The sequence below is a fragment of the Anas platyrhynchos genome, chromosome 15, assembly GCF_047663525.1.
Source record: "Anas platyrhynchos isolate ZD024472 breed Pekin duck chromosome 15, IASCAAS_PekinDuck_T2T, whole genome shotgun sequence".
Taxonomy (NCBI): domain Eukaryota; kingdom Metazoa; phylum Chordata; class Aves; order Anseriformes; family Anatidae; genus Anas; species Anas platyrhynchos.
In genome coordinates, this window is record NC_092601.1 from 5,046,408 (window position 1) to 5,073,884 (window position 27,477).

General features: G+C 37.6%; 1 protein-coding gene across 3 annotated transcripts in view; it reads left to right on the forward strand.

The window, feature by feature from the left end:
- Positions 1 to 27,477, forward strand: part of RBFOX1 (RNA binding fox-1 homolog 1) — an 895,957-nt gene that overhangs the window by 164,775 nt on the left and 703,705 nt on the right. The gene's annotated exons all lie outside the window — the stretch shown is intronic.

Below are 27,477 nucleotides of genomic sequence, written 5' to 3' on the forward strand. Positions count from 1 at the left end.
CGCCATGGAAAGATTTAGGTAACTTTATTAAACCATGTGTTTACCCTACGCCAAGTATAATATAGTGATAAATGGGTGAGATGGATGTCATGAATCAGAAGGCCTTAAATGTCTCATCTTTTGGAAGGTAAGTTTGCAAGCTAATTGCTGGATTTCATAGATTGCATAAGTACATCAATATAATTGATTTTTGGCACACTAGGAGAACAGTAAACATGCTCAGTTTTGAATTTTAACAAGTGTCATACCTTATAATTTATCTGCTTTGGAATTGTGAAGTCTAGTCCTAACTCCTAGGTAATCCACACTCATGAGTACACTGTTATCTGCATAATTCTGTGACAGCAGTGACTGGGTGATGAGGTCAATTTTAAATTGGTTAAATAATAATGTATACGAGTGCAGTGTTCCATTAAAATTGCAAGTAAAAACAGAGGGGAAGAAGGTATCCTCTTCTTCTCCTGTCTTGGAATATGTACTTTTGATCCCTGATTGTTTAGCTTTAGGTTTAGATTGTTCAGCAGATTATTGTAATAGTCCACAGTAGTATTCCAGATGTGATATGCAACTTTCTTGCTTTGTAAAGGTAGATATTTTCAGTCTGATGTCTATTACTTCAGGTTGTGCCAGTGTTATCTTCCCAGCAGTACGCCTTCTTGGAGGTGCAGTTTTCAGTCCCTGGTGCATGTGTTTCGCAGAGATGTGCACTCCTCAAGCAGTCACACTGCACAGCCTTCTACAGCAGGAGGCAAAAGTTAACTGTGTGTGTTAGTTAGCTCAGCTTAGTCATTTAATAGCCAAATGGCCATTATACTTTATGCAAAAAATGTGCCAAGAATATTTAGCAAATTTCAATTTGCAATTAGAAACTGTTGATTGTTGTCTAGTCCTAATATATAACACATTTCAGACTAGTAATTGAAGCTGGAGTAGAAGAAATATTGTCATTTAAAGTCATTCTGTCTTAGCCGATATCTGTATAGTATAAAGTGTAATTTTGGAATGTACTGTCTGCATTTTTCATTGTTCCTAGATTTTGAAAAGTTACTGCTTATGTCTTAAGGAAAGAATTTAAAATACTGTGAGAGAACAAGTAGCTCTCTGCATAAGGATAAAGAACCAGTTCTGTATGATAAACAGTGCTGGTCTTTGTAGGAAGAGTATTTTGAACAGATCCAGCCGGTAAGGACTCTGGGATCAGTATTTCATGTTATTCTCCTGTACTAATATAACTCTGTCTGGTGGCAGTGCTACCAGAGGCTTGAAATGAGTCAGTGTCGCAGACAGCGTTCAGTCTGCATATCCAGGAGGCAACTGTATCCTTTCTGTATGATCAAAAGGTATCACCAGCCATCCTACAGCAATCTGCAGATACATCTTTCTAACCTTCGTCAATCTTTACTGGAGCTGCACCATGAAAGTAGAGGAAAACTTCTTTAAAAAGACTGCTTATTTATTTATTTATTTATTTATTTATTTTTCCTATCCTTAAACTGAAACACTGTGTTTAAATGTTTGATTTTAATTCCTTTAAATCAAAATTTATTACTGATCTTGAAATAACAGATGAACTACAAATATGCTCAGGGAATTAACTCTATCCTTGAATCAAGTAATTCTCACTATAAATGAGACAAGGACAGGACAAGGAGGAATGGTTTTGAACTGAAAGAGGGGAGATTTAGATTAGCAATTAGGGAGAAATTCTTCACTCAGAGGGTGGTGAGGCACTGGCACAGGCTGTCCAGAGAAGCTCTGGATGCCCCATTCCGGGTGGTATTCAAGACCAGGTGAGATGAGGCCCTGAGCAACCTGATCTGGTGGGTGCTGTCTCTACCTGTGGCAGGCGGGTTGGAATTGTGTGATCTTTAAGGTCCCTTCCAACCCAAGCCATTCTTGATAAAGACTCGGTGAATTCTCTGCAGGAAGGGAGGGTTCTCATTGGTATTGGTATTCGTGAGTTAGATGATAGAGCAATCTGAAGAGGGAATAATGAATTAGCAGGAAGCCAAAGAATTTAGAGGAGCATAACTGGTGCTTCTGCCCGTTGTTGTTGCAGTTTTCTGACATTTGAAGTGGTTCACAAGTCCTCTTTTATTAGAGCTAATGCCAGACAATCAGTCACCTAATCATAGCAGTTCTGTGTCTGTTAGTAATGCTACTAATAATTAATGTGCAGCAGACGAGTTTATAAATGAAATTAGCTCCCCAAAGTTTAAGTGTGGCTGTGATAGAAGTACTAATGATGGAGTTCGTGCAAGTACATTTGCCATTTATCTAAATGTATCATTACTGACAGAGCTTTTTCGTTAACATTTTGTTATGCTTATTCATGTCATTGTTATAATGTTCCCTTAGATATCTGCAAATTAAACTTGCTTGTACTCTCTCCTCTGATCCTTCCTTCTGACTGCCTGTGCCTCCTTCTTTGGAATTAACTTGGGCAACACTTGGTTTCTAATGATCTCTAAGAACATCTTCAACATGCTCGAAGGAAAGTGCAGGACACACAATTGGGGAATAGCTTTGGTTTTCTTATATGTGAAGGATGCGCTGTGAAAGCCCAATATTGCTTTTTTCATTCAAAATTCAAGATTTTTTTTTATTTTTTTTATGTACAAATGAAAGTAAGTAGAACTAGAATTGCTAGTGATACACCATAGTATAATACTTTGAATTCAAAGTTAAAAAAGCCCCACCTCACCATGGATTTGATAATCTCTATTTACATTGGAAGACTCTTTTTTTTAACTCTTTGAGAAAAATAATGGAGTAATAATTTTTTTGTTGATGATTCCATGACAATCCAAAAATAATTGACAGAATTAAAGCTTAGGCAAATAGGTTTGGATAAAAGAAAAACAATCCAGTAGCTGTTTTGTGAATTTTCAGAAACGTAATTTGTTTCCCTCATTTTGTGAGGAAGGGAACACAACAGCTGAGTGAGTCAGTATGTATAAATTCCTAGGCATGCTTGTTTTTAGAAGCTCATCCAAATCTTAACACTGACTTAATTTCAGAGCTCAGAACTGAAACAGCTTTAAAAATAGCTTATAATTGAATTGCTTTCCATCCACAAATTAAGATTGCACAAATATTTCAAAATATTACAGTAGTGCTTACATGTCTTTTACATGTACCTCCACAATGCTTTGGATGTCATCACAGCCTATGGGATGTTCTTGTGATAGAGCTGTGAAGGGAGGTGGCCATTGCAGGCAGCAGTTACAGTGAAGTGGACACGAGGAGACAACATGAAATTGAAATGTGTAAATTGTTACACACTCCTATATAGCTGAAATAAATGAGCAACCAAGAAATTAATTCTATATTACAAGAAATTTACATGCTTTATGTATAGATATATGTATCCTTATGTACGCATCTGTGTAAATATATGTACATATATACACCTGTGCCTGTGTCTATATCTATATATGAACTGTTGAGCCTTGGGCAGATCTTCTAGAATTGAAGAGACTGAGGCTGTTTGGAGAAAGGAGTGACGAGAGCCACGGTGTCTCCCAGCCACACTGGTCATGTCTGGCAGCCCTTACCACATCTCTCAAGTTTGTGCCTTCCTTCACAGTACATAAGGATGCAAAAGGCTCTATTTTATACTAACAAAATACTATTTTGTTAGAAGTTTTTTTTTTGTTGTTTTGTTTTTTTTTTTTTCCTAGCATTAGGAACTCTTATATTTATTCAATATAACGGCTTTCATCTTGGAGGATATTCAGCAAATTCAATGCCATTAATAGAAAAGAAGACAACAGATCTCAAACAGAATCTGTGCTGTTCAGAACATGACAAGACAGTGCGTGGTTCTGCCCTCCTGGCAACGTTTGAATGTTGGGGCCCAAAGGAGCTAAAACGCTGTAGTTTTGATTCATTTTTTAAAATCTTTGCATGTTTACCATTTTACCATTAAAACAATGGGAATGGAAGATTTTGATCTGGTATGATTTTCTGTGCATCTTTATTTTGAAGTGGTCTCTTTAATGAGGTGACATGAGGTTTTGGTTGCTTCATTGCATACAACTTATTCTTCTAGTGTTTTATGTTTAATTAGTAATGTCATTTAATACCTGTGTTGTTTTTTTAGTCATTAGTCATTTCCATTTCTGCCTTTCTGTCTCTATAGATACATTCTATGTACATTAAGGATTTTTGGAGACTGACTTAGTCTTCTAGTAGCAGAGATCCAAAGGCAGGTGAAGGTTTTTAAAGAGCTGTGTCTGCACCCCTTATAACAATGTCAAGGTCTTTACACTGTTGTAACCAGGATCCTAAGCCTCAGATACCTTTCTGTGAACTTCTAAGAGTAGAGGAGTATTGCCCTCCACATTTTTTTTTTTTTTGTCAGGACCTTTGGCCTCTTATACTAAATTTAGAAGAGCCAAATTGTTAAGCTAAAAACAACATTTAAGGCAATGCTCAGGAAAGGGCAGTTAGGGAAGGCCCCCTGTGCTACAGCTGGCCTCCAAGTGGGATGCTGAAAGAAGGGGCACTTTTCTGCTTGGTTTGCTTGTTTTTTAAGGACTCTGTAAATAGTCTTTATTAGCATAGTTCATAAATTAGTTAACAAAAAGCTAACAGTAGTAGTTTCTCTCCTTGTAACAGTAAGGACAGCCTTTTCAGAAAGGTTAATTTTCCCAAGCAAACAATTTTTAATCTGTAGGTTCCATCTTCTGCTGCTTTTAAATAGTATTGTTCTTTTAATATTACTTTTTTAATATTACTTTTTTTTTTTTTTCTGACAAGATCATGCTCTGCTCTCCCAGGCCGTGCTAAAAAGGTCAATTACTCAGTGGTATTTTAAATTAAATAAAGAGTGAAAGACAAACTGGGTTTGCTAGACTACTAAAAGATCATCTACTTAAATCTTCATTTTAATGTCTGTTTAACTATCTTTTTTTGGAGGCTTTTTCTATGACCTTCAACATAATCCTTCAACATAATTTAAACAGTTTTTAATTCATTATTCTTGCTATTAAATACTGAAACTGGTTTCTTTCTGCATTTTTCTATTATATGTCTGTGTTGCATTTTTTTTTGTTTGGTTCTGATGTAGTGACATTTTAGAAAACAGTAGATAAGAGTGCTTATTTTGAGTGTGTGGGGGGAAGATACAAAAACCGCACATTTGTATTACATCAGTAACATTCATTAAGAAAAAAAAAAAAAAGTGGCATAAGAAAGAGAGGTCAGACTCGGGGCATCTTACCTTGATACGTTCCCTGGGTATGACAACGGTTCTGCTGCTACTTTGAATACTCTGAATTTCTGAAACACTTCAGCTTCACACAACAACTGTGGCAGTTCCACTGGCATGCTTACACCAGCTCCACAGCATGCTTACACCAGCTCCACAGCATCATTTTGCCTTTTCCATTTTTTTCTCACTTAGTAATTGAGTTTCATGACTTCATGCAAAGGATGGGATGAACTCCAGACAGTGATGTTATTACAGATTAGCCATAGTGATGAGTTTCTTCTTGGTTTGTAGAGACAAAAAATGCTGCAGAAAAGCACTGAAGACTGATAACGCTGAATAAAGAGAATAATTTCAGTCCTTAAAATGATGTATTTTGATGGCCACGGACTAGCTTTTCAACCTTTTCTAAAACTAATGAGCTTGTATCTCATTTATTGTAGCCAAATAAGAATCTCACTCCTTGAAGCAGTGTCAAGATACAGAGACACTCATTGCTGCAAAACACATGCACAGTTATTTTTTATTGTCTGACAACATTTAATTACTTTAGTAATACAAATTATTTCTCTATCTTTCCCCACTTGATTCAGTGGTCTTAATGCACAAGCATTTACAAGCATTTCTGTTGAATGAACAAGAAAATCCAATATTCTGTTGCTCTTTCCAGAGTTTGCCTGATGATTGTTTGCAGTACAAATTAATCAGTTAACTTTTTAAGCCCATTACAATGAAATATTAAGTAAAAAAAGGTGCAGAGGAAAGCAGAGTTAGGTAATAAGCAAGATCTAGTAATAATATTTTTCAGCGTTCCTTTGGATTTCCTTTAAAGGAGGGAAAAGGAAGAGGAAGGATGAGGTTCACGCAGAGCACAACACAAAGAATTGGAAGTAGTTCCTTAGCTGCCAGGGGCACAGCTGCCCCGTGGTGCTCGTGCACCTGTCAGCGGTGTCGCAGTGTGTACTGCTGTTTGTTGCTGGCTGTATTGCCTTGCAGCTCACCGAGCTGTGGGCTGGTAGGTAGATGCCTGGGGCTTCGTGTCTGCTGAGCCATCATGGCAACTGCTGACCAGGCAACTGTGCAGCATCCCTGCCTTCTTTCTGCTCCCTGTCCTGGGTCACATCCAGCAATAAGTACTACAGGAGAATGTGAGCTTCAGGTGATAAACTCCACATACCAGTGGTCCTCTGTCCATTTCTGGCACTTGATACCAGGGTTTCACCTCAGAGCACTGGTAATGACATTTTCCCATCACTAGGCACACTTCAGGTAACTTTTTATATGCCAGTAACAGGCCCAATAAACAGTATCAGCAATTCCATTAGCTTCTCATCGTAATCCTAAGAAACTACTACTCTCCAATGTGCTGTTCAGTTCAGGCTCGTTTGCCTGAGAAACACCAGCACTACCCCTGCCAAATGTCTGATGAGCAGTACAAATTAATGAACTCCATAGCTATATATTCAGTTAATGGAAACCATATATTCACACCTAGGTATATGAAATTACTTCCTACATTGTTCTCAGGGAAGAGTTATTGTACCAAAGCTCATCTGGGCTTAGGTGCTTTGTCCCCAAGATGTGACTCTCTATTTTTTTTTGATTTATTTTCCCCTCCTTCATTTCCCACATCCTCTTTTTACAGTTTGGAAGGATGTTGACAAATTGTGTCAAGGTTAGATCTTCTGCTACAATCAGTCCCATTAAGCACAAATTTTAACAGTGGTAGTAAAGTAACGCCTTTATAGTGTGTCATTCTCAGTTCTGCTTGATGAGCTACTAGCTTACAATAGATAGAGCACATCTTAGGCTACATGGTTGCTTGTTGGGGCTGGGTGGGTTATTGTATTGCATTGGTGCTATTTGTTGTTTGCTTTGAAAATGTTCTTTCATTGATGTAAATACAGTCCAATTCTTCCCACGTTCCTCATTACGAATGTTTAAATTATGGAACATAGGTTAATCTAGGGTTACCTAAATTTTGTGTCAAGCTTTATGTGTAATATACGTGACGAACCATTTTATTGGGTGTCTAGGCAAAAAAAAATAAAAGGAGCCTTAGTGCTACATATTACATATTTTGAGTTTATTTTAGTTTCAGCAATATAATAACACTTCTGTTAATGTTGCTAAATGATATCATATACATGCTTTTCTCAGTTTAAACACAAGTGTTTTTTTATGGAAAGCTTAAGATCAAAATATCTCTATATTATTCTGAGAAATGAGACTCCTGTTTCACTTCCAAAAAAAAAAAAAAAAAAAAGCAAACCAGATAATCTGGGAGCTTGTGAAGTGGTTCATTTAAATTCATTCTTTGCAAAGATTTTGTGTATTGATGAGCTGAACTTTCTTATTAGAAAAAAAAAAAAGATTATGTTAAGATAGCTTCTTTGTTTTCCAATACGTTTTTTTTTTTTTTTTTTTTAATTTAAATAAATTAGGGCTCTTGAGATTTGCAGCAGAGAATTTCAAAACTGGAGTCATTTAACATCCTGTTGATAGTGCACTGATTTGCTTTCTCATGTTTGACAAGCAAAGCTCTTTTGCCCTCGCAAGAGTGGCCATGTGGCACAGAGCCATGAACCTTCCATAAACCAGTTCTTTGTCAACCATTTGGATCTTGCAACAGAAATGGGATTTCACTATACTACTGGTCCTTCCTATACATTGCTATTAAATAATATCATTTTTTTAAAAAAAGCTTAAGAGCAGCATATTTCAAAAGGTTTCCTTATAGCCAAAGCATAGTGGTGTGCAGTGCTTCAGTACTGAATCCAACCAATGTCAAGTTCTGCACTGTGACCTCAAGCTTCCCAGTAGGGCAGGCCCTGGTTCGTAAATCTCAGGTATTTTATTTTGAACAGATCTGAACACGTGGCCTCCTTTTCAGCACTGCTAGCTTCAAATATAAAAAAGTCACCTGGTAAGTCATAAAAAAGAAATGAGGTTTAAGTGAATAATTGCTACATCTTTTCATCTATCTTCTGTTTTTTGAGTTCACACAGATGAACTTAAAATGCCACCTCTCTGTGGTATTAGAAATGTACCTTTTTACTTGCCTAAATAAAACCTATTTGGTGTGACTTTTGAGGTTGTGTGCCAGCTGTTGGGTAGTCCTGGCCATGTAGAAGACAATCCCAGGTTCTGCCTGGTAACTCCTTGGCACCACACTGCCTTCCCTGTCCGTGCTGCGCCACATCCTCCCCTGCCTTGCCAAGGCATGGCTGAGCCAGCAGCCCCAGCAAATCCATGGAGCTGGGCTTGTTCCCTAGCCTGTCTGGTCATGGTAACCTGCACAAAATGAGTTTCTTCTTCCCCTTGTGTGAGGTCTTTTTTTTTTTCTTTTTTTTTTTTTGGTATGACACAGATGAACATTATTATCCAGAGATGAGTGATTTTGCTGACTAATAAAATTCATGTTTGTTCCAGAGGTACTTTTGCTTTTGTTGTCATAAGGCTGTCTAAAAATACATATTCTTCTGAGTGACCTCTGGTAAATTTAAAATGAGTTACAATCAAAATCAAAATCCTGCTGAGAAGATAACTCTACTTATTAATTTTTTGAAGTGGTTCCTTAACTAATTCCTTATGCCATCTGCTTATGATGCTTATGAACTTCAGCTTGTAGTGAACTGTCTGTCTTAATGTTCATGGCCATTTTGAACTCATTGAGACTTTGGGTAAAAAGTGTATAAATAGAAAACATAAATAATTTCTATGATAAATAATACATATAAATATCTGTATGAATAAAAAAGCGAGTGATCAGTTAAAATATAGAACTTTGTTACATTGATTGCCAGCAGGGAGGTTGGGCTTTGCCTTGCTTCAAGAATAATCAGAGATATATTTTAGAAGAGAAAAAGAAAGAAAGAAACTTTGGTAGCTGATATATCATGACTCCTTTACTGATAATATTGAATCTGACTTAAAAAAAATAATAATCAAAATCTTTACAACCAGGCAGAAGAAAATTTAAGAATACTTATTGCTTTATATACTATGTATATGAGACAGAAGAAAAGACAATTATGCTAAATGAATATATATATTTTTATGTGGTTTTTTTTTTTTTTTTTTTTGATGAAGGAGTTACTTTGCTGCAAAATCTTATGCATTTGTTTTCATGCTCTGAATGTGTGTGTGTGTATATATATAATTATTTAGAAGTGTCTATTGTACACATAGGCTTTAGGCCCACCAGCTTCAGCTTTCTTACCATAAATTTTTCCATGCGTGGTCCTATCTTTAGATGAAATGGAAATAATCAGTATCATTCTTTTTTGCCCCCAAATGCTTTATTTAGAGTATCTATTTAATGTGATCCTTTGCACTTACACAAGGTTTTCTTCCCTAGAGAAGTTAAAGCAGATTATACACAAGTGTAGAATCCCGTATTTTCCTAGCAGGCTGTTAGCTCTGCTCATCTTCTCTTGCAGACCAAAAGCACTTGCAAAACCCATGCAGGTTAATGAGCTGCATCTCCAGCAACCAGGGGTCAGCACTTTATCTCCAGCCTCTAAATCCTCCCCACCCTTCAAAGAAGCATTGCTGTGGAGATCTGGCCATCTTATGCAGCAAAGAGCTATTTTGCCTAGCGATCAGAAATAAGTAGAAGGCTCTATTTCTCAAAGAAGCAGACACAGATTCTGCAAACCTGTTCTCAAAGTCGGGTCTGGCTGCTTCTGCTTTTTTTTTTTTTTTTTTTCTTTCAATGTGCTCTGAAATGCAGGATAAGATTTCAGATGTGCTCTGAAATTAAGTAAGTTATTTTATTTACCACCTGCCATACTTCCCTCCGTGGCTTCACTGATGTGTGTTAAAAGGCAGAAAGAGGAAGCCAAGTCTATCAATGTAAAAAGATATTTCTTACTGTGGAGGAGGATTTGGTAAATCGGTTAACCTACTTGTATCATGAGTTATTCATAAAGGTGGTTTATCCTGATAAAGCCTCGTAATTCATATTTCCTTCTTTTGCTTCTCTCTTTCTTTTTTTATAACTGTATAAATATATGCAAATAGATAAAATGAAAAATGAATTTATGGTGATTTTAAATTTAGAAAATTTCAGAAAATGAAAACTAGTTTGGAGAATATGAGTTTATGAATAAATTAGCACAGAGTGATAACGCTTCACAGAATAGCTTCACTCGGAAAGCTCATGCCACCTACATAAAAACTTCACCTGAGGGTTTGATTTGGTATAGTTCTTGAACATTATTCTAATGGTATGTGAATATTATCATCCAAACTGCTTAAGATCGTGTGTTAAATTATAATATGTACTGAAAAATAAAACCCAAAGAAATGGCAGTATTGCTAATAAAACCCAAAGAATAGCAATATTGCTAATAATCTTTTATATGATATTTTAATGCCCTTCTTATTGTACATGTGGAAATCCATACGAGCTTTTATACTCATGAACCAAGTTTGTCTTGATATGGGTTCCTTCCCTGCATTTGGATTTTCTCCACCCACCTATTCATTCCTCTTTGTTTGCAGTTATGGTTGTCAAGTGATTTGCCTTCCTCAGAGTTGACGGTGCTGCTTACAGTTCCTGTGGTTTGTAAATGTTTTCCTAGCACTTGCTCTTTTCACTCTGTAATACATATGAACTTTCTACTTTCATTTGTTTTCATCTTGATGCCAAGAAAAATGACAGCTGTCTGTAATATCCCTCTTTGCCAGTTTATCAAAGAGTAACTGATAATGTTGAGAACAAGACTTCTCTTACCTGCGGCTTATTTCTGACTTAAAGAATTTCACTGATGTTTTCATTCAGCATCTGAAGCTAGCCACTTCTGAATTAGGTATGGTACCGCTTTGATATGCCGAGCTCTGTTTTTCTCTGACAGTACAAGATGCCCTATATCGTTAGTTTTCTTACCACTGCAGTTAACTTTAATGTTTTATGAGAAAAAGAAGAAAAACATATTTAGCAAGATCTAAAATAGAGTTACTTTTTCTGCCTGAGGTGCTGATCAGATTTGTGAATAGTGTGGACACCTTCGTCAATGTATTAGTTAAGGACTGAAGGCATGTGTTGCCGACGGAAGGAAGACCCAGACGCTCAATATGAGTGATCAGTGAACTTCAACTTTAATGGATAGCTCAGTCGCCTTTTATCTAGTTTGAACATAATCAACTCATACATATTGCAGAAACTAAGCTCAGGATTGGTTAACACTTCCCGGGCTTTTCAGTCTGGTCCTCCTTCTTTTGGCTACCTGTCCCACCTTAGGGACTTTCCCGATGGCCCAAGGGCATCGTGTCCTTGAGCCTGATTGGCCCTCAGCCAGCTGCATACGTGCCAAGGCTCATGTGAGTTGAGTACGGTGCTTCACCAGCCCATTGTCTCCCAACTGCTCAACATTCACATGTCCTGCCTCACTTAACGATTCCTCCACAGGCATGTAACTGCTTTAATCAAATATTTTAATAGAAAAATTCTGAGTACTTCGTTTATTACACTTTTTGTTCTGAGCAAATGAAAAATATAAAAGAATTATTATTTATATTTTAGCATGAAAGGTGAATTTACCAGAACACCCATTACAACATGAAATGATAAATGATAAAAAGTGTTTTTTAATGAGAAGTAAAAATGTCCTGACATAACCAGAACTGGCAGAAAAACATCTCTGGTCCAATCTGCTGATAAGCAGTACTTGTATGGTTTTCTCCTCTAGGACTGAAGAACATATTTTCTCTTTATCATATCTTTTTAAAAACATACATGCACACTAAGATAAAAGAAGTTTTCTCATCAAGAATCTCTGAGAACTACATCCTGGCATGTAAACTGTTGAAATGTGTTCATTGGAATCTAATGGTCTGATGATCTTTTTCCCTTAAAGCATTGCATTTCTAATTTCTGTTTTGTGTGGCAGGTTTTTCAGTATATTTCATGTGTAGAAGGGTAATGTTGAATGCCATGAAATCCCCATTTAGCAGTTGCAGGTGTAAGCGGAATGTGTTTGAAAACGTTGCTATGCTCTCTAGTGGATAAGTTACTTATAAGAATCTAAGAAGTTGGTATCATCAACAGTTGTAAATTTGTATTTCGTTTAACTGAAAAACCATAAGTAAGAGAAGTAAAACCTCTATCAGTAGTGGGGATCTGCTGAAGCATGATTGTATCTGCATGGAACAGCTCACAGGTTTTAGTACATGAGTTTTGTTTTTGCATACTTAGGGAGTGTCCCCATCCTTCAATAGAATTTTTATTTTATTATTTTTTTGTTGCCGACGGAAGGAAGACCCAGACGCTCAATATGAGTGATCAGTGAACTTCAACTTTAATGGATAGCTCAGTCGCCTTTTATCTAGTTTGAACATAATCAACTCATACATATTGCAGAAACTAAGCTCAGGATTGGTTAACACTTCCCGGGCTTTTTCGTCTGGTCCTCCTTCTTTTGGCTACCTGTCCCACCTTAGGGACTTTCCCGATGGCCCAAGGGCATCGTGTCCTTGAGCCTGATTGGCCCTCAGCCAGCTGCATACGTGCCAAGGCTCATGTGAGTTGAGTACGGTGCTTCACCAGCCCATTGTCTCCCAACTGCTCAACATTCACATGTCCTGCCTCACTTAACGATTCCTCCACATTTTTCTCCAACTTGGCTGACAGAGCACAAAAAATGCTTTCATTTGTTTGCTTTTCATTGAAGTCCTGTGATGAATTTACTAAGATGCTTTGGAATTACTCGACTTTCTTTGGGCTACAGAAGAATAACGTTAAGTGAAGTACAAGATTCTCAAGTGTTGAGTGAAATCTAAGGTTATATGCCTCGCATCTTTTAATATTCGTAATTTAATCAGTTTATTTTCTAAAATCGGCTAGTTGTGATAGTAGTTCTACTTCTGTCGTTCATTTAATGGGATTCTTTAACTGAAATCAATGACCTTGGCTTTGATCTCTGCTTCTCCTTGTACTGTGGTGTGAGCAGTTCTGATGAGCTGTAGAAATGGACACAATAGCTAACTTCTGTGGTGTTTCTCTTCTTCCTCTCAGGGAAAACTGAGCCATCATCATGTGGTTCAGCCCAGGGAACAGTGTTTGCCAGGGTCTCATTGTGATTGAACTTTATGTACCGTTGTTCTGTTTATGGTTACAAAGTGAACTTGCATTTGGCTCTTGTCTTGTATTTTCGTTAGTTTATTTGAGTCCTTTCACCCTGGCCCACCCCTTTCAGTCTCTGAACTGTTCATTTTCAGCTCTTTCCTTGTGAACTCAGCTCCTGTAACTGGTGCTGTCCTGGAGACTGCCCAGGTAATTCAGTGGAAATTAACACTGTGACTTATGCTGTAATTCTAATTGTGCTCTCCTGTTCTTGGGCTGACAGTGTAGTGGGTTTACGTGGCAAGGCTTTGGTAGCAGGGAGCCATAGGGGTGGTTTCTGTGAGAAAGATCTAGAAGCTGCCCCATGTTTGGGAAGGGCCCCATTGTTTTCCAGATCTGAGCCAATAAGCGATGTTGTTTTGCGCCTCTGTGAGAGCATATTTAAGACAGGGAAAAAAAAACGCTGCGCCACACAGCAGCCGGGAGAGTCAAGGGAGTGAGAAACAGCCTTGCAGGTGCCAAGGTCAGTGTAGAAGGAGGGGGAGAAGTGCTCCAGGCGCCGGAGCAGAAGTCCCCTGCGGCCTGTGGTGAGGATCATGGTGAAGCAGGATGTCCCCCTGCAGCCCATGGAGTACCACGGTGGAGCAGGGTTTCACGCTGCAGCCCATGGAGGAGAGCACAGTGGAGCAGGTGGACCTGCACCAATGGAGGCTGCTGCCTGTGGAAGACCCCTGCCAGAGCAGATTCCAGGCCGGACCTGTAGCCCGTGTAGAGGAGACCACGCAGGAGCAGGTGACCTGGCAGGAGCTGCTGCCCATAGGGGAGCCAGGTTGGAGCAGTTTGCTCCTGAGGGATGGACCCCGTGGTACGGACCCATATCTGGAGCAGTTCTGGAAGAGCTGCTATCTGTGGGAAGCCCACGCTGGATCAGTTCATCAAGGACTGTATCCCGTGGGTGGGACCCCACAGCACAGGGGACGAGAGTGACCGAGAAGGAGTGGCAGAGAAGAAGTGCTGTAGACTGACCATAACCCCCATTCCCCCGTTCCCCTGCGTCGCTTGGGGGGAGGAGGTGGAAGAGGGTGGATGGGGGGGAGGTGCTTTTGGTTTCTTTCCTTTGTTTCTCACTTCTCCAGCTTGTTAGTAATGAGCAATAAATCTTACTATCTTCTTATGCTGAGTCTGTTTTGCCCGTTACAATAATTATTGCGTGATTTTCTTGTCCTTATCTCAATCCTTGAGCCCTTTTCACATATTTTCTCCCTATTCCTCTTTGAGGAGAGGGAGTGAGAGAGCGGCTGTGGTAGAGCTCGGCTGCCCACTTGAGCGGAACCACGACAGACAGTCATTCTGTATTGAAGGCACATCATTTTTGCTTATTTGAGTCAATCTGGAGGCATTGAGTAGGCATTTTATTATTTCAAGATTTATATGCTGGAATTGGTGCAAAGGGAAATGGCTTTCCTGAAACAACTTCTTCACCAGTGTTTTGGTATTGCTGCCTGGTAGATTGGCTTTGATGTTGTGAGTCCAAAAGAACTCTGTATAAAGATGCCCAGAATGGTGGGTGCAGGGATTTTTCTAATGACCAGCTAACTGAAGCAGCAGACTTCAAGAAAACTGTTTCCTATTCCATTTTGCAAAACATGGCTTCATTCTTCACTGTAGTTGGTACCTCACCTTTTGTTGTGAAGTTCTCAATTGAAAGGCTGTGATAACTTTTCCTCCTGTTTCAATGAATGCTTTCATGGAATTCTTAAATTCTGCTCTGTGTTGGTGCTGCAGTAATGCAGTCATCCACACTTCTTTCTGCTTTTGCTCACAGGTGAATGGGTACTAGTTAGTTGTTATTGGGTTGTGCCCATGCAAATAATACAATATCCCCTTGGATATGGTACAGATTATTCCCTTATGTCTAATTGTATTGTTCTTGACTGGTATATGAATTCAGTGGGACAATTAATTATTGCTGCACTCTTACAGCTCTCAGATTTTAGTTTTGAAGTAGATTTAGAAAGCTTTAATGTTTGATGGAAACAACTTTCTCATCGTATGCATGCCTGTTACTCCGTGTTGCAGGTGATTCAGTTAAGACTGTTCAGATACTTTTTTTCTGTTTTCCTATTCTGCAAATATGAATAAAATAAAATAAAATAAAATAAGAAATAGGAAAGGGAATCTAATTTTGAAATTAGTGATGTTTTTCTTTCCTTTGCTTTTGGCATTTGGCTTTTGGCATTAGGTAAGATTTAATTTAGTTTCAGCTTTTATGCCAAATTTCAAGGTAACAATGAGTTGTAATTTTATCCATGTCATTTTGTGCTCTCACAATAACAGCATTATTTATGTGACTTCAGTAAATGCTACATAGCTTTGCAGGTTAGAAAAAAAGAGTTCTTACAGTTTATTTGCTTGGGTTGATGTGTAGTTATAACAAATGTAAACACACACAGATCTAGAAGATTGTTTTCTCTAAAATATTGATAGGTTTTCTAAGGACGTACATGGAATGGCCATCTGAAAAATCTTGAAGTGGATATGTTTAGAAATCTGCATAGTCAGTGTGACACTTCCTTGTGTTGAAGGGTAAAGTAATCGGGAGTGATGCCCGATTAGCTGTTATAAGTCCGGTTGCTTTTAGGGTGCAGAACTATCATGGTTACGGATCCACAAATAACGTAATACACCCTCAGTCTAGTCACGTTCCATGAACTACCACATCCACACATGAAGAGTTTGGTCATGTTCTATGAGAACTACCTCAGCTTGATTTAATGAGTGGTGCAATTTGTTAAAGCAACAGGTAGATAGGTTCTTTGGATTCCTGATGATAAATTCATTGTCTGCAAAGTACAGGCAAATACCGAAAGTATGAGTAATACAGCCTGGCTACAAATGCTAAAAGATATGAAGTGACTCCATAGAGATTTCTAAGTTTCCCGGGGAGGCACGTGGTGTAACCAAGTGATTGAATCTTACGCAGAGGCACCCCTGTGAGGGGGAAGAGAAGCTCAGCCCTCCGATTGATTCCAGAAGTCAGAGAAGGTATATTTCAAGATAATATCTCTTCCTTCGTGATGGTATCTTCCCTAACATCCTCTCTCCCTTAAGCTAACTTATATCTTTTTTTTTTTTTTTTATCAGTCAGGTGGAGCTTGAGTGACTCTGGTCATACATATGTTTGTTATGATCGATGCTAAATTTTCTCGCTTTTGTTTAAAGGTCTAGGTTGAGAGAAATTCAGAGCGCATGCTCAGTGAGGGGTGGTTGTACCTCGGTTAGCCTTTGGGATAGAGGTGTGTTTTGGTATTATAATGATATTATAATGAGCAAAGTTCTCCAAAAGGACGGCATTTTGTCAAAAACATAGCAGGTCATTGGCTCAGGGCAGCAAATATGCAGCTTATTGGTTCTGACATACCTTTGAGTTCCCATCTTACCACAGAGCCTGACCATGGTGTCTCCACTCTGCTCTACCCTCTGTACAGCTCCTGTTAGGGTCAGCACACCAAGTTCCCCTGGTGTGGCCAATATCTCAGGCTGGAGGCCTACGGAACTTCTATGGAATGCAGCTACACTCCACCCTGGAGGCTTCTTCAGTGCTGTACCTTTTCTTAAAAATGTGAATATAAGTTTAATTTCTAAGTCACCTCAGGCAATTATTCCTCACACTTGTATGGTGAAGACATTTGCATCACAAAGAATAGCTGAAGTCACTGACTGTGAGTGTTAGAACTGCAGTAATAAAACTACCAGAGCAAGGTTGATGTGATGGTCAACTCTCTCTCTAGCTGTGTATGTTAATAAAAATAGATGAATCTTTAAATGGTGTAGTGTTCCAAAAACCAGTCTACTCTGACTACAAATTTAATTAGTGTAATCATCCGAATCCACAGTTCTTAGCATAGTACCAAAAAAAAAAAAAAAAAAAAAAAAAAAAAAAGTATGGTGACTCACAAGAACGAATACAGACTCTTCCTATCTTATTAAAAGATGATGCCACCTTATTGTCAAAGCATTGGTAGTCAGTCTTCCAACTTGTTCCCAAACAACAGATCAAAACATATTCTGTAGAAAATGTTATTGACAATTGTTTTTGGCATTGTAGTTCAAATAAATCTGTCACTTTTATATTTTCCAAATAATCATGATCTAGATATGTTTTACTTGCTTCCTTACTAAGAATATTAAATAAGTGTGTGTATAGAAATATACGTGTAATGTTTATTCAATGCAGCAGATGTTCAGGAGAGGGAGAAGTAACACGAACCTCGTGGTGTGGCACACAGAATGGTGGCTGTTCCTTTTCCTTTCCAGCTTTCTCTCCGCAATTTGTTCCTTCTGCAACATTAACTCAAGCCCAGCAGCAGACTTAGAGGAAACTTGTTTACTTTGTTGCTTGGTTTGCTCCACACCAGTCCTCACCGCATTCCTCTTTCTTAGTGTTGGATCTTTTACAGTTTGTGTTTGCTTGGTTAGGCTGGCTCGTGCAGTGAAGGCTGTCTGGAGTCTCATTGCTTGTCCATTAAGAAGTTCACACCTGAAAGTGAGCTCTTATTAGGAGATACCCCTGCCTGCCACAATTTTCACTAACCAAATCAAGTTACCTCCAAATGTATCTCATCTACCCAAGACCTATGCCGTCTTTGCCATCTTTTCTGTCTCTTTGACTAATTGATACTGACTCGGGTAAAAATATAATTTAGTTCTTTTATGGAAAGGCAGAGAAAAGTATTGCAGTAAACGATGATGATGATGATGATAATTATTATTTTAATTTCAATAGAAATGTCTGGTTTATGCTGCTGCAGGTTCTAAATCAGTGAGACATACCAAATAATGGACATGGACTGTGTGGACCACATCTTAATGTTTGGTTAATAAATAATAAATAAATGTGTTGCTGTCTTTGTACTCATTATATGACGTGGAATTGTCAGAACCCAGGATCTTCAATCCCGTTCTAAACAAGCAGTCCTTTATCCTTTTGTTTACAGAAAGCTGCATGCAGATCCCTGAATGCATGCTGGAGATCTGGCCTGTTGGGGTAGCTGAGGGGAAAAGAGCAGAATATCCTACAATCAGACACCAGCTTCCCAGGGCTACTTCAGAAAGTGATACAAAATTGATGGAATAATGGTACAGAGTAATTCTTTAAAAAGACTCAGCAAATACTTAAGATTGGGAATCTTTCTGTGATTTTATATTTATAAATACTGCGTATTTAAAATGTGTGTGTGTATCTGTCTTTCATAAAGGATGTTCTTCTAAAGCTTTGTTAGTCTTTCTAACCTTCCACTAGAGAAAGATACGACATAATTAACCTTTGAGCAATATTTTATTGCAACATTGTTATAAAGTTGGCTTGCAGTTCTACTACTATGACTTTCATTCAAAGTTTATATCTACAAATTAATGTTATTCAATTGAAGTCAATGTGGAGTATTTTTCCCTGACTTTTGTCTTGATTTTTCACCAGTTCCCTTCTCTGCTCAAAATGAGTGCCATTTTGTTTCCCATGTAAAATTAGTATTTGATCTAAAATGCTACAAAAACACTTCTATCACTTTTATCTTTTAAATATTATGATCGAGCATTTTCTTGAAGAGAACTGAAGGGAGGAAAGGTCACCAGTTATGTGAACTTCAGAAGAACAGAGAAGTTGGTGACATTTGTAGGAGCAAGAGTTGTGATAAGGAGGGGAAAATGGTGACACTAAAATGAAATAGTGGTACTGACTTTTCACTTGGTTTAAAGAAGTCTGATCTCACTGGATGAACTTTTGCAGTAGGAGCTAGTGTCTGGAGTGGAGGGACATGATCCTGGTGTCCTGAGGGAAATGTAACTGTGTCCTCGTTTGGAAGAGCACCTTTCCTGTAGTTCCACCTTTAGCTCCATGAACTAGATAGGGCTGACAGTCAGCCTCTGGCTTTCGGAAACCCTGCTGGATGGTGTTGTGGGTGGTTCAGAGTGTATGGTCTCATTCTTAGTATTACTAAAAGCTTTGCTGTAGTAACCAGTAGGTATTATACTAGGCAAAGGGAAATGGAGCTCTATTGGACACAGGCTGCATTTTTGTGATCTTTGCAAATAATGTATAAAAGCTCCTTACACCTCCTTGCTTGTGTATGGACAGGCATTTGTATTCCACTGCCAGGTTAAAGAGCTCTCACTCTACAAGTAATGAGTTCCTTCATTTTCTGCTACTGAGAGTGAGGGGAAGGGTTCGTAGCCTTGGTGTGCAGAGTTACACCTGAGAAAACAGCGTTAAGTTTCTCTCCTGCAGATGGACCTCTGCCTGCTCTGCTAGTGCTGAGAGGATCCCAGCAGCTGGCTGAGTACCTTGCCCAAGCTTCCTGCCAACACCTGTCTGCCTGGTCTCATTCCTTACATGCCAACTTGGTATCCAGGAGGCTCTGCCACCCTTAATATACTTGGTCTGTTGTCTGCGTTTTTAAGAAATTCATAGATACAAACTGCTCAGGACCAAATTTCTGGCACCTGGTTTCCAAGTCTTGGCTGGAGCCACTTTCTTCTATACTGCAGACAATTGCCAAGAAACAGAGAATGAGTGCCAAAAAAAAAAAAAAAAAAGATACAGTCAAAAAAATGTATTTTCTTCATACTATGGCGCCTACCAGGGACGGGGAGAGAGTGAGCACTGGAGTACAGACTGTCCTCCTTTTCTTGTTTCCTTGTTTTCCCATTTTAATTTCATTTTTAAGCCACTTGGCAGCCTGCAAGGCAGAAAAAAGGACTGTTGGGGTATGCTTTGTTTTTTTCTTCCCAGTGACAAGGAAATCCATATATTTTTATCTGAGGTTCATGCTATTGAGAGAAATGAATGAAAAGTGAAATATTTGAACATATTTACAAACAAAATATTACACTTTTGTTTAAAAATGGTGTTCAGAAGAGGTGTTATTGTGCCATTTGAATTAGCGGAATCTTGCTGTGAGTGCAGTGAGGCCCTTTTAGAAGTAAAAATGCAGCAAAGCATTCTGGCTCTCTTACTTATTCAGATAGTGTTTTCTTTCAGAAATCTTGAGCTTCAATGGGAATTAAAAAAATTGGGAAGCCTTTTTTTACAATACAAAAGAGAAAAACATTTTTTCAATTGAACTTTCCTTTATATAACTTATTGTCTACTGTAATGGCATTATGTTGCCTTGGTCTAAATGCAGAGCTGCATGATGCAGTCAATGTAGTCATCAAGCTATACAGTACTAAAGCTATACAGTTCAGCTAAAAATAAGAAATAAATATTTACTAAAATTATAAATATCTACTTTTAATATCTAGATATAGATATATTTAGTATAGATATTCACTAGATACATATAAGTAGTAAATACCTGACTCTTGAGAACTAGCACTTCCCCTAAGATAAGACTTAAATAGCCCACACTTTTTAAAATTTCTTGTCAAATTTTATGATATCAACAATAGCAAGAAATATCTCCCTTAATGGGGGCCATGATTTATTTTAGAGTTTTGTGTTTGTCAGAACCAGAAATATGTCACCATCTTTGGGGCGTAGCCATTTCTAGAAGTTTTTCATGGCATTTTACCTGTGAAGGTCACACTGTGTGTGAGCTGTGCCATGGATGTTACTTATATACAGGTCATAAAAAACTTGTCTGGAAATCTCCAGATTTATTAGATGACTTGGAGTGTCATCATACTCAGAATTATCTCCCTTACAAGATAATTTCTCTGAAAACATTTGCAATTTGCAAAAGAATATATGTCGTTATATAAGCTTTTGAGTAATTATGTGTATATTTTAGTTATTCAGTACATTTAATTATGCTTTGTTATGAACTGTTTACAGCAATTATCACTGGAGGAGAGAGGGAGGACAAATGGAACTGAATCTGGAGTAAAACCAAGGGAAATTCTCACATTAAAGATTCACCGATGAATCTGCAGACTTTATGCAAATCCAGTGGGTATTTTGTGCAAGTATTAATGAGTGTCACATCCTGATTACTGCATACTTCCCCTTATGTTTCCAGCTGTAACAAATCCAACTGAAACCACTAAAATTAACAACAGAAGTCCACAACAGTTTGTCAGAAAAATGTATGAAAATTATTTTTAACATGTTTTACCCTAATTATTCTTTGAAACATATCAAGGTGTTAATTTCAGATATCCTATATGCGTTCCCTAATGGATGACAAATTTTATGTTCGTTCCCTTAAATCTGATAAAATTTACATTGGTCCCCTTAAATCCCTCTAAAGTACCATCTCCTGGACTGAGGTGTTTTTTGCATCTCAGTGCAGGCGAAGCCTTGTAAGCTAACTGTCCTGGCACTGCGTCTCCTATTAGAAATCTGCTTCTTTACAAACAGCTGCTGTGAGCAACCCTTTTTGCCGTGGCATGTACTGGTCCTTTTGCTTTGCATGAGCTGTGGCCTGTGACATATAAATTGACTCCAGACACATCGATTTATTTGCTCTCAAAAATAGCAAAGAATGCAAAGTAAAAAATAATTCCTAAAAAGCCATAAAAAAAACAGTTAATTAGTATGTTTCTGTTTACTGAAGTATTCTGTTCAAGGTTTTATATATTAAAACAGAGCTAACTTGCCTGTCTCCCTGTGACCTTTTTGTTGCATGGGCAGCCTCCTCTAGTCTGCCTCGCAGCCCTTATGGGTTTTGAATTTGTGAGGTGATTTCATGTTCCCTTTCCTCTCTTTTCACTTGGTCTTGCAAAGGCATTCCGTCTTTAGAACTGGTCTAGGAAAGCCGTTGAAAGTATTGTCAATGTACAAATACGGGGAGAGAAATGTTTTCATGGCTCTGATATGAAGACATCTAAATATGATAGCAGACTGGGAGTTGCATATCTTTTGTTTAGCCTGTCTTTATCTGCCAGCTTACTGTATGCTGTGAATATAATTCTGAATGCCTGCATATATGACAAGTCATAACCATAATGAGCCTGTTTATTTCAAGATACGTAGCATCATTCATTTGCACATTAAAGGAAACTTTGCTGGAAGAAGACAAATTTGAGCCTACAAAAGCTTTGTGATGATTGTAATGCTAATCTGTATTCAATCCTGTATATGAAGTGTCACATCTCGAATACTTTAAAAAATTAATTAGTCAACTGTGTTGTGGCACAGATGAGCAGAAGCAAGTGGTTGCTTGCATCCTCAAGCTGTGACAGTCCAAGTGCCAGCAGGGCTGGAAAGCAGAGCAGACCCATGTTAATGGGCTGGAGGTGCCACCCTCATACCTGACTGCACCCATCAGGTTGTGGCATTGGTGTGATGGTGTTTCGTTAAATGAGAGCAGTTTGTTTAAAGTCTGGCGAGGAGCAATCCTCACATTCCTTTACAGCTGGTATTTGTAAGGGTATTCAACTCTTCATATGTATTTTAGCAAGAAGTGGGTATATGCATGCATATAATGTTTGTGACAAAAATATCACTGGAATGTTCTGCAATCTGGAGAGCAACTGTAAATGTAAATAGGTTGAGTAAAAGTAAGTACAACACTTTATTTTGCCATTAGCTAAGAATGAGATATGCATTTACACACTTTCTTAACAGAATTGTATCACCATATGCCCCACAGATTTGCACAGGAAAAAAGGTTTTTGCTTTTTTTTTTTTTTTTTCTCCTCTCTCTTTTGCCAGAAGTTTCCTAGAAAACTCTAAGTAACTTAAGTAACTTTTTTTTTTTCTTTTTTTTTTCTTTTAAATTTTTTTCCCCCTCCTCACTCCCTCAGGTAATGGCCTGTAAGTAAGTACAGGCAACACAGCCTCATACCTGTCTCATGTAGGCCCATGCTCACCATAGTTTTGTCTGAAAGTCAATGCAGAGTTAAAGGTCTGAATTCAGGTCCCTCTGCCTACGTGTTCTTCCAGGTACAACAGGCAGAGGCCTTGACTGCCCCGTGGTGACTCCCAGATGTGGGTCTGGAGAATGTCAATTTTTGATGGGGTGAGTGACATTCAGAGATCCTCTTCTGTGGGGCGAGGTGTAGTTTGTCATTAAGAGAGTGTTTCTTGCACCGAATTATCTACAGTGGCAAGCAATTGCACTTCCAGGGTTTTTAGATATTTTCCTTTGTGTGTTTGCACTTCCTGTAGCACTCTTGATGAGCACAATTCCATCTGTATTTCCTAGGCCTGTGGCCCTTTAAAGAAATCAACCTCATTGCGGTTTTACTGAGGAAATGATTTGCAGTATCATTTAACACTTTGTGAAGTAAAAAAAAACAACCAAACAACCAAACAAAAAAAAAACAGCAAAAAATAGAACTAGAAGACATATTGAATTCCCAGTGCAGAAAAATGTTGTGTTTTCTAAATGTCACTAAACAAAGAATTGTAATTTGCTGGTGAACAACATTTAAGAGCGGATCTAGATTCCTTTTGAAGGGAATGTATCTTGAAGTATTGGAAGTTAGCCTTTTACTAGTAATCCTGGTTCATGATGAAATATTATTTGCCTTTGTAATGTAATTTTTTTTATGAATAGTTAAGTATTTCAACAAAGTTGTGAATATGTATAAGCACATAAGGCATTATTTTTCCTCAAGACTTTTCTGAAACGGTTTCTTTATATTTGTAGATACCTTATCATATGTGTTACATTAAACATTGTGACAATCTGAAGAAACAAAAATTAAAAAATAGTTATAGCCTTAAAATGACTGCTTTTGCGATCTAGATTTTTGTGCTTTCTTTAGGCTTGAAAAAAAAATAAAATATTATCCTGGATCTGATGCATCTGCAAGAACTTTACTTCATTTTAGGACTTTGGATAAGTAATTATTTTTTGAATATATCCTGGTAAGCATCAGTTGCTGTGCAGTAATCATTATCCTGTGGAGTATGCATTCTGTGGGTTTGGAGAGGATATAATCCTCTAATATTATACAGGGATGAATAATGCAAGGATAAATTGTTATTTTTATGATAACTGGAATAGTGTTTATGCAACAAACTTTTTTTTCAGTGAGGTTTGAAGTACATATCTGTTGTATCATTGCTATTATCTGTTAGTTGTATCATAATTGCATACAAGTAATATTTCACTTACTGTTTTTACTGGTGGTACTTGATTTCTTACACTTGTTTCTGAACATAGTCTTTTTTGTGTGTGCGTAAGGATAGCAAAATTTTTCACATAATATTTTGCAAAATTTTGCAATTACAATCAAAGTGAAAGTATATAAACTTCAAAGTGTATACCAATGGATGCTCACAGGTAACTTTGTGAACTAACATAATTGTATAGATAGCCAAAACAATACTAGAACATTCAAGTCACATTAGCAACATCAATGTCAATATAGTTCCCTGAAAAACAATTTAAAAACAACTACTAATAACACGAACTGAAGCATTTCAGATGGATATAATCACATTTACAAATTATTTATAGATATAACTTGTGAGCATGGGGCCACAGAAAAAGTGCTTTAATTTTGAATATACAGAGTTAATTCATGAAAACACATAGTACTTTATCTTGCTGATTCTTTTTAATGTCTGTTTTGTAGGTATAGTACTATAAACATTTATTTTTGTGTTCTCTTACAGTTAATCTGAATGTGAAGTTATCAATAGTATGAATGCTTGCAGGATGAGACCTCTGCAGAACATTTTAAATTCTGCATAGTAGAGCAAAGCCTTGTGTTTTACAGTTGCATTTTTTTGATATTTCAGTTTTAAAAATCCTTACCATTGATATATGGTCCCCAAAAGATTATGTTTAGCAACAGTCTAGCATGAATCCTCAGATTTAGTTTTCCTTGACCTGTGCTTGCATTGTTAGGGTTGTGACATATGATTGATGTTGTTTCTTGTTGGTCATCTCCCTCACACTCGCACACTGTAAACGTTTAAAAATAAAACTACAACATGTTTATCATAAATTGCGTGATGATTTCCATCATGCATGATTTCCATCTGAATATGCTTCATTAGGCTCACCTTTTGTAATACAACTGGATCATTAGATGGGATGTAGAAAGAAATCATTTCTGCAGTAATCTGTCAGGCAGGGAGAGCCCCCATGTGTTTGATGCATAAATGCAGAACAGATTAAGCCACATTTCACTATCCAATATAAAAAATATCTTTGAAACTGTACAGGTGCAGGATTGCCTTATACTCAAGATACTACTTCTGAATTTTACCAGTCTTCATTCTCCTTCAATGGTTACATTGCTTTTTAATAGTTCCCATACCACAGGAACTTAATTCAAGAAATGGAGAATACACAAAGCACACTGAAGATTTTCACCTAGAAGCCTTCTAGTGTGACACAAATATGTTTGGATCAGTTTTTAAAAAAATCAAACAAGCCACACCATTCACTAGAAGACACTTATGTTTAGTAGGGCAATTATTTACTTTTGTTTATTTCTCTGTGAATTAATTTTCTTTGTAAAGTAGAAATTTCAGAAAAGAAAAAAAAAGAGAAAAGAATGCAAAGGTTTAGATAGCAAACACCTAGTTTTCATTTAGAATTTTTGATGTAACATGAGACATAATGTAGTATTGTAGTATTCAATAAACTGTTGAAAATCTCAAGTGCAAAAGATACAAATGCAGGATTACAGAAATTTCAATGCTTGCTACTATCACAGTAATACAGTAGTTAATTAATGTTTGTCCCCACAAGTATAGCAGAAGCACCAAAGCTTAGAGAGAGACCTTCCTCATTCTTTCTTGCATGCAAGTAAGAAAGTCATAACAGTGTCTCGTGTCTGAGCCGTGGTGAAAGCCTGTGAGAGAGCCTCTGATGCAGTTTCTAATGTGAGTTTTGCCTATCCCCAGAGCACTTCACAGTGGTCTTGGTCTTGGTGCTGCTCCGTAGGCACTGGTGCCCCAATGATGTTGCTCCGCACAAAGCTCCTGAAGTATCCATGTTATCAAGCAAGGGGATGGCATCTCAGATAAGGTTTTGCAGTGGGAACTGCTGTAGTGATGGTTCAAGGAGAAAAAGTGGAATCATTTGACCAGTAGAGCATTTAAAGAATTTTCTCTCTTGTTCCTGTGTGGGGTGGAAGAAGTCAGAAGAACAAAACTGTCCACTGTTTAGGGAGAGTGGTGAAAATGGATGTATAAATATATAAATATATATATAATTTGTTACCAGATTAACTGCCTCTCTTTCTCTTTTTTTTTTTTTTTTTTTTTTTTTTTTTTTTTTAACTTGGGTGTATTTTATCTTGGAGTATTATTTTGCTTAATCATCTGCTCATCATCCCAACTTTGTGACAGAATGCATCTTGTTCTGCAGCAGTACGTTGTTAGCCAGTGCTCCCCCCATATTTATTGTTAATGAGATAATTAATTAGTTTAAACTCTTTTTCATTACTTGAATAAAGAATTGCAGTCTCTGAAGAATAGCACTGAGAACATGTCACATCTGCCAGAAGTGTTGGTCCTCTCATTAAATGACCATATGTGCTGCAAATGCTGGAAAAAACAGTCCAGTTACCAGTGGTGCTTCTTGCCTGCTGTGGCTCTGAGTAACCTTGCCCTGGACAGGGCATTTTTGTGACCCTAAAAGGCAGCAGAGGCAATTGCTCTCAGTGCTGCTTTTAATGTAATTCTGGGCTTAATACTAAGAATGGGAAGAGATAAAAATCAGATGTAAATAATAGAACTATAAGCCAACCCATAGTATTTTGTTGGTGTCAAGTGATAGGAAATCTTGTTTTCATAATCCACAGGTTTTAGGGCATCCATGTTTAGATACACAAGGTGGTTTCATTGAAATTTCCGTTATTTCAGTATTTTAACACTCTGAAACGTATTAACTCTGGCCTAGCGGTTAGTTTTTATTCATTTTCAAAGCAATGTAGGGTCATTAATCCTCAGAGCCCTCCTGAGAAGTAAGAGGTAGGAGATAGGCACTGTAAGTATTATTATTCTAATTTTACAAGTGGGAAAACTGAAGAGATTAATAATTTGGTCAAGGCCACACAGTAAGCCAATGTGAGCTCTGAGACTTGTTTTGGCTATTAGCCCAGTACTCAGGCCAGCCCTTGCAATGTTCTGCTTTCTTAAAATTGTACACAGCTGTATTGTAAAGTTAAAATAAAGACATGCCTTATTTGTCACATAAACCATCTAGATAGATAGTTCTCTTTTCTGTTAAGGTTATAAGGTGAGCATATCCAAAATAAGACTTCTACAAGATGAGGAAAGACT